The sequence below is a fragment of the Zootoca vivipara genome, chromosome 12, assembly GCF_963506605.1.
Source record: "Zootoca vivipara chromosome 12, rZooViv1.1, whole genome shotgun sequence".
NCBI classification, from domain to species: Eukaryota; Metazoa; Chordata; class Lepidosauria; order Squamata; family Lacertidae; genus Zootoca; species Zootoca vivipara.
This window is the reverse complement of record NC_083287.1, coordinates 23,365,152-23,373,876: the sequence shown is the minus strand read 5'-3', so window position 1 is coordinate 23,373,876 and position 8,725 is coordinate 23,365,152.

Below are 8,725 nucleotides of genomic sequence, written 5' to 3'. Positions count from 1 at the left end.
GCCATCCCACTTCCTCAGTGCATTCTGAAATATGTTTGGCATCTAGCACTTTCTAATCTTATGAACACCACCATGCCATGCACACTTACACCATTAAACTCAATGGGACTTACTTAGTCCACTTGTATAGTTGGGGTTGGGACCCAGGTGGCGCTGTGGTTAAACCACAGAGCCTAGGGCTTGCTGATCAGAAGGTCGGCAGTTCGAATCCCTGTGACGGGGTGAGCTCCCGTTGCTTGGTCCCAGCTCCTGTCAACCTAGCAGTTCGAAAGCACGTCAAAATGCAAGTAGATAAATAGGAACCGCTACAGCGGGAAGGTAAACGGCGTTTCCATGTGCTGCTCTGGTTTGCCAGAAGCGGCTTTGTCATGCTGGCCACATGACCTGGAAGCTGTACGCCGGCTCCCTCGGCCAATAATGCGAGATGAGCGCGCAACCCCAGAGTCGGTCACGACTGGACCTAATGGTCAGGGGTCCCTTTACCTTTACCTTTATAGTTGGGGTAGGGAACATTTGGCCCTCCAGATGCAGTAAGACTCCCATCTCCCATCAGTCCCAATTGGCATTAGAGCCAATTGTCAGAGATGATGGGAGCTGTAGTTCAGCAACATCTGGAGCACCAAAGCTTGTCCACCCCTGGCTGTAATGGATTGCACTTTTAACACCTGCAAAATACCTCACGTCTTCCATCTTAAACATGTTGCGTTGCTTAACGTGCTTAAAGCTTAAACGTGCTTAAAGCTTAAAGCTTAACGTGCTTAAAGCTATGGGGAACTGAAAAGCTTGCTCGCAACATTTCATAATTCGGGAATGGGAAATCTGTGTCCCTTTAGTCAATATAGTTGGGACTTCATTTCTAACCACTGACCATGCTACCTAGGGCTGATGGGGAGTTGGGGAGTACAACATCTTCTTCTTCTTCTTCTTCTTCTTCTTCTTCTTCTTCTTCTTCTTCTTCTTCTTCTTCTTCTTCTTCTTCTGTTTAGTCGTTTAGTTGTGTCCGACTCTTCGTGACCCCATGGACCAGAGCATGCCAGGCACTCCCGTCTTCCACTGCCTCCCGCAGTTTGGTCAAACTCATGTTGGTAGCTTTGAGAACACTGTCCAACCATCTCATCCTCTGTCATCCCCTTCTCCTAGTGCCCTCCATCTTTCCCAACATCAGGGTCTTTTCCAGGGAGTCTTCTCTTCTCATGAGGTGGCCAAAGTATTGGAGCCTCAGCTTCCGGATCTGTCCTTCCACTCAGTGAGCACTCAGGGCTGATTTCCTTCAGAATGGATAGGTTTGATCTTCTCGCAGCCCATGGGACTCTCAAGAGTCTCCTCCAGCACCATAATTCAAAAGCATCAATTCTTCAGCGAAGAATTCTTCCAAGGGGGAACTGCTCTGAATAATGTCATCTCAAACTAACAACACCTTACCACAGGTAAATTGCACTCAATCTCAAGATGCATAATGGCACAAAAGGGCATCTTGACCTTATATCTCTGATCTTCCTATCCACCTTATTAACAAGCCATTCTTCATGGAACAATGTCTTGCCCAGGTGCAAGCTACGTATGAACCGAATACCCAATGCCACTAAGCAATCTAGTTCAATCATACTGCATATATTCTCCTTATTTTGTAGATTGGTGAAGAATCAGGCTTCCCTTTACTTCTGTCATTTCATACCACTACATCTGTGGTGGTAGTTGTCTTCTGTTATATAGCAGGAGGGGGGGGGGGAAACAACATCTGACAGGTGGCTCCAATAGCAGGGAAAATCAATACACGAAACAAAATACATCATTTGTGCAGGGCAGTTTGACTAAATGCCCACTCATTTTGTATCTCCAGAAGCTTTGATGTTCACTTTGACTGGGGTTTAGTGTGATCTGGAGAATATTATCAACTTCCTGCTTCCATTTAAGCTCTTCTTTGGTGTGCTTAAGATGAGGTCACCTCCAGACTATCAGTATTTTGCAGGAAGGATTCAAGTGCATATGGAAATTTAGGTTTAAGGTGGATTAAAGCACTCTGTCATCCTGCTACAGCAAATCCACTGTTTTTTAAAAAACTGCCTTTTGCAGAAAGGAAAGTGACGGGGGAAGGATGGGATGAAGAAATAATTAGCAGGAAGACATGTAAACACTGCGGAAGCAAATCAGGATGAATGCTCATTGCCATACAACTTCCCTCACAAATAAATTCACGAACCCTGGACGTAGTCTGACCTTGGTGTGAGTTTTGCGGTTAAATGCTCCACAAACAGTAATCTGGGGAAAACCTAAAATCTTCCTACCAGCCACGTGCTAGACCAGGCATCCCCTAACTTCGGCCCTCCAGATGTTTTGGACTACAATTCCCATCATCCCTGACCACTGGTCCTGTTAGCTAGGGAATCATGGGAGTTGTAGGCCAAAACATCTGGAGGGCCGCAGTTTGGGGGTGCCTGCACTAGACTAATGTCATTATAGGGAAAGAACAACAGCAAAAAAAAAAAGCCTTCTAGAAACTATCACAACATATTTTCCTTCAAGAAAGCAGCTACCTACAAATAACAGGCTATTTTCCCTAAATGTAGGAGTTCTTGATACTATTGTAAGCTGGGGGCGGGTTTGGACTTGTCTGGTCAGGCACATCCCTTTTGCCAGGGAAATATGAGCGATATGTTGCCACGAGAACTACACAGTTAGTCAACATACATAGGCAATTGAGAAGAATTTGTAAAAACGAAAATGCCCCTCAAGAGAAATTCTACCCTGCTAATCTAATCAATATATCTGTTATCATTCCCTTGTGTGGAAGCTACTCCTCACAGTTCATCCCTTTGGAACAAAATGCTTTGTAAGGCTTTTAAACTACAATCCAATAATGCTTAATTGGGAATAAAATCCCACTGAATTCATGGAGTTTAATTCTCAGAATATATGCAATGCACTGGGTTATACACAACCAAAGGGTTTCATTTCCATCTTAGTGGCTCATAAACCCAGCCATTGGGGGTAAGGGCAGAAGATTCATGGTTTCTGGTCAAGTCAGATGATCTGGAACCTAATGAAAAACTACGTAAATCCTGTGTCATTGTCCCTACTCACTGCTTGGGGAAGTGAGTGAGACAATGTTTTGTTTTCTACTATGCTTCTGCTTATTGCCAGTGTGGTGTAGTGGTTAAGAGCAGTGGACTCGTAATCTGGTGAACCGGGTTCGCTTCCCCGCTCCTCCACATGCAGCTGCTGGGTGACCCTGGGCTAGTCACACTTCTCTGAAGTCTCTCAGCCTCACTCACCTCACAGAGTGTTTGTTGTGGGGGAGGAAGGGAAAGGAAATGGTTAGCCACTTTGAGACTCCTTAAGGGGAATGAAAGGTGGGGTATCAAGTCCAAACTCTCCTCCTCCTCTTCTTCTTCTTGAAATTGATAAGGGTCTAGCAATGGGCTTCAATTAAAAATGCATAGAAGGAATAAAATAGGCACTGGCAAGAACAACTCATGACTCACCTAAGCAGAGGGTGTGTGTGTGTGTGTGTGTGTGGACAGATTATGTGTGGGATGCAAAGGGTTAAGTGCAGTCAAGTCACAACAATCCCTAGATAGTCCACTTGGAGGACTGAGGAGGAGGATATGACTAAGCGTAGTTTCCTCTTCCTTCACATGCAAATGAGTTGAGGAAGTGGCAGATAAATCCTGAAGGAAACAGCCATTTCCCCTCTCTTGGACCAGACCTCTTGGACTACACACATCTTAGTGAGTCTCTCCCTCAAGGCCTCCAGCCTAGAGAGAGAGATGAGATGGAGTCTCACTTCTTATAAGTGAACTTCACAATGTATATATTACCTTTTAACTAAGCAAGTCTACCTCTTGAGTGTGCTGTACCTCGAGATGCTTGTAAGTAAACATCTTTTATACTTTTAAGAGCATTGTGTTGTGTCTTTTCTTTTAAGAGGGAAAAAGGGGAAATACCAGGAAAATACACTTTATTTTAGTGGCTTAAATCAAGCCTGCGCAAACGTTCTTCTGCTGTGTATTTTGCAAAAGGGGAATGTTGTACTCTGCTAAAGTTTTGTGCTTGCTAGCGCAAGCGGGGATAGGATATATTAAACAATATCTCCTCATCCACATTCCTGAACATTCCCACATAGGGTTATTGCGGCCCAGAGTTGCGTATTTTGTGTATTTTTGAAGGATTGATTTGGATTGTGATTTTGAACTCTGTAGGATTTTTCCAGTTAGGATTTCCTGGTTGAGCACATGGTCTCTTTGTTCTGCAGTGTGCTTGGGGGATTAACTACCCCTCCCCTCCCTCAGAGTTTACAGCACTGAGAAAGCTCAGAGGTAGTGAAGATATTTTTGAGATTTTGAATTTGATTTTTGAAAGATTTTTGAATTTTGGAAATTTTTGAAGTTTTAAGATGGCAAGCTCCAGTTTTGATAGTGAGGCAAGACCAAGTTTTATGCTGCTGGATGACAATAATTTTGTGCAGTGGAAGCAGCGCGTTTTAGTTTATCTTGCTGCTAGGCGTGTTCTGCAGGCCATTAAGGAAGAAAAGCCTACAGGAACCGATGCAGAAGCTTTAGCTAAGATAGAAGCTTGGAGTATTAAAAATGATGAAGCCAAGCACATAATTTTGAGCAGTTTGAGGAATGAGCATCTATCAATGATAAATTTTGAAGATGATGCATCTAAGATCCTAGAGGACATTGAACGCATTTATGCACAATCTACAGAGAGTTCCTATAGATACTTGTTGGATAAGTTACTCAAGTTGAAGATGAATTCTAGAGAAGAGTTTACAGAGCATTTTAAGAATTTTTCTGAGATTGTTCAAAGAATTGCCCTTACTCCCAGAGCCTTTGATGATGTGACTAAAGTAACGTTTATGCTTGCATCATTGGGACCTACGTTTGCTCCATTTAAAAGTATAATGGATCACACAAAGGATTTAACTTTTAATGAGCTTATCAACCATTTAAGAGAGGAATGCAGAGATAGCCTTGATTCTCAAGAAAGGAATCCAAGGAGGAAGGATAGCAGCTATGCATCCAAGCATTTTGGAAAGTCCAGACAGACATCTAGAGAAATAATTTGTTTTAAATGCAATGGAAAAAACCACATAGCAAGGAACTGCAAGAGTCAAAATGGGGATAAAGTTGAATCCCACCCCTCAAAACCACAAGGTGTTAAGAAGGGGAGTCATGAGCAAACCATGTTGATGCAGGAGAGGAGTTTAGCTGTCCAGGATTGTGAAAATAAGCGCAATAAGTGGATTCTTGACAGTGGAGCGAGTTCTCATTTCTGTTATGAAAAGGAGTATTTTAATGAGATTAATGGGGATGAAACCTCTGAAATTGAGATTGCTGATGGCAACATTGTAAAGGCAATTGGTTCAGGAACTGTGAATTTGAAATTCAACGTAGATCATGAAACAATTAATACTAAGATAACTGAAGTTAAGTTTGCACCAAAGCTTAATTGCAACTTACTCAGCGTGTCCAGTTTGGACAGGAAAGGTTTTAAAATTACATTTGAAAAAGGACAATGTATTGTGACTAAGCATGATGAAGTTTATGTTCAAGGCACACTAAAGGATGGTGTATATGAGCTTAATGTTTCAGAGAACCAGCAGAACCAGTCTGCAAAGGTGGCGCAACCAAGTCAAAAGGACGAAGGAAGTCTGGAACTCTGGCACAAGAGACTTGGACACAGAGACACCAACGTTATTCTGGAACTACAGAAAGGTGATCTTGTGAGAGGTCTGCAGGTAAAGCAAAGCAACACAAATACACCAACATCAAAATGTATAACTTGTGTTAGTGAGAAAGCAACTAAACCTTCTTTCCCACGTTGTGCAGAGAAGAGAAGCACTAAAGTATTGGACATTGTCCATACAGATCTATGTGGACCAATGAATGTGTCTTCTCTAGGAGGTAATAAATATATTTTGATATTTTTGGACGATTTCTCGAGATTCTGCGTAGCCTACTTTATCAAGGAGAAGAGTGAGACAGTGGAATTGTTCAGGGACTATCTTAACATGGTCAAGAACAAGTTCCAGCGAGCCCCTTCCATTTTAATGTCCGATAATGGTGGGGAATTTTGTTCACATGAGATGCAGGCCGTCATGGCTAGAGAAGGCATATCACACGTGACCACAGTTGCCTACACACCCCAACAAAACTCAATTGCAGAGAGGAAATTTAGATCCATTTTGGAAATGACAAGGTGCATGCTAAAGGAAGCTAACTTGTCACACAGGCTGTGGGGTGAAGCGGCTCGTTGCTCAGTCTATCTTCAGAACAGACTGCCCACAAAAGGCGCAGAGCGCACACCATTTGAACTTTGGCATGGAAAAGCCCCAAATTTGTCACATATACGTGTATTTGGAAGTTTGTGCTACTATCATGTGCCCAAGGAGCACAGACACAAACTTGATTCCAGAGCGAAGGCAGGGATCCTAGTTGGGTACGCTTCTGGAGGAAAAGGATATAGAGTCTTGGATCCGCAAACTGGCAAGACAAGTTCGCAGCATGTAATTTACTTCGATGAGCAAGGCAAAGTTGATACAAAGGACACTGCCATTGATTGTTCCAAGGAGCCACAGGATGAGGAATTTGTGATTTTTCCTTTTGAACCAATACAAAGTACTAATCCAACTTCTAGTGTCGTAGCACCCCCTATAGGTGACACCCGAGAAGACGTGGAGGTCCAGGCCCCTGGCAGCACCAGAGACGAAGATGATGACGAGCAGCTGTATGGGGATATGCCACTGCTGGAGGAGGATGAGGAAGCTGATGCGGTCGAAAGACCAGAGGTCAGACGCTCATCCAGAACCAACAGAGGTGTTCCACCATTACGGCTGTCCTACCTTACAAGGTCGGCGTCTCCACAGGAACCTTCCAAATGGGAAGAGATAGAGAGGATGCCACCAGATGAAGCCAGTCTCTGGAGGAAAGCTGCTCAGGAGGAGATAGATGCACTTCATCGGAACAGGACCTGGACACTCACAGAACTACCTCCTGGTAAGGAAGCAATTGGAAGTAAATGGGTGTTCAAGGTTAAAAAGGGTTCAGAAGGGGAGGTGCAACGCTACAAAGCTAGGCTTGTGGCACAAGGTTTTTCCCAGAAGTATGGAGAGGATTACGATCAAGTGTTTGCACCGACAGTTCGATACAGCAGTGTCAGACTACTTTTAAGTATTGCAGCATCTAAGCAAATGTCAGTTTACCATATTGACATTGCGACAGCCTTTCTTCACGGCGAAATTTCTGAGCAGATTTATATGAAGCAGCCCAAAGGTTTCATTAAACCAAATGAGGCACATCTAGTGTGCAAGCTGCAGAAAGGACTTTATGGTTTGAAGCAAGCAGCGAGGGCTTGGAACCAGAAACTCCATGAGATGCTGGTGCAGCTTGGGTACAAGCAAGGGACTGCTGATAAGTGCTTGTACACCAAACAAAGGAATGGACAGTTTTCGTACATTTTAGCCTTTGTTGACGACCTTTTAATTTCTACGTCAAATGAGAAAGACTATAAAGACATAGTCAAACACCTCAACAGGGAAGTAGAGGTCAAGGAACTTGGAAAAGTGAAATACTACTTGGGAATTCAAGTTGAGAGAGAAGAGGATGGATCGTTCTTACTCAGCCAAAGGCAAAAGATAACTGAACTGATTGAAAGCATGCAGATGCAGGACGCACACCCAGTTGCGACACCGATGGCCACAGACTTCTTGAAGAATCAACAAGGTTCGAAGTTGCTGCCAAACAACACGCAATACAGGTCAGCGATTGGCAAACTTTTGTATTTGGTTACCACATGCAGACCTGACCTGGCAAGTGCAGTGGGGATCCTAAGTAGGAAAGTAAGTTGTCCCACTGAGCATGATTGGGCTGGAGTTAAGAGGGTTGTTCGTTATCTAAAGGGAACCATGGACTGTAAATTAAAACTGCCAGCTGTCAGAGACCCTAAACTGCTTGGGTACACTGATGCGGATTGGGCTGGGGACAATAAGGATTATAAATCCACAAGTGGCTATGTTTTTATGTATGGGGACGGAGCTATTGCATGGGGCAGCTATAAACAGAAATGTGTAGCTTTATCGTCCACAGAATCTGAGTACATTGCGGCTTCGGAAGCTTGCAGAGAGATCCCCTGGCTGGATCAGCTCCTGAAGGACTTTGGCGTGCCAAGAACGGGACCTGTCAGCTTGATGGAGGACAATCAGAGCAGTATGAAGCTGACACAAAGTGAAAAGTTCCTTGCACGCACCAAACACATTGGGGTCAGGTACCACTACATACGCCAGGTGATCGAGGATGGACTTGTTGAAATGTGTTACTGCAACACTGACCAGATGACTGCAGATGTCCTAACAAAGCCCCTGCCAAGAGAGAAGTTTCAGGATCTTCGTGGCAAGCTGGGACTCTTGGGTGGTTGATTAAAGTTATTTATGTATGTTTTTGTGTATGTTGTGAATTGCCTGAGAAGGGGTTTGTGGGATGCAAAGGGTTAAGTGCAGTCAAGTCACAACAATCCCTAGATAGTCCACTTGGAGGACTGAGGAGGAGGATATGACTAAGCGTAGTTTCCTCTTCCTTCACATGCAAATGAGTTGAGGAAGTGGCAGATAAATCCTGAAGGAAACAGCCATTTCCCCTCTCTTGGACCAGACCTCTTGGACTACACACATCTTAGTGAGTCTCTCCCTCAAGGCCTCCAGCCTAGAGAGAGAGATGAGATGGAG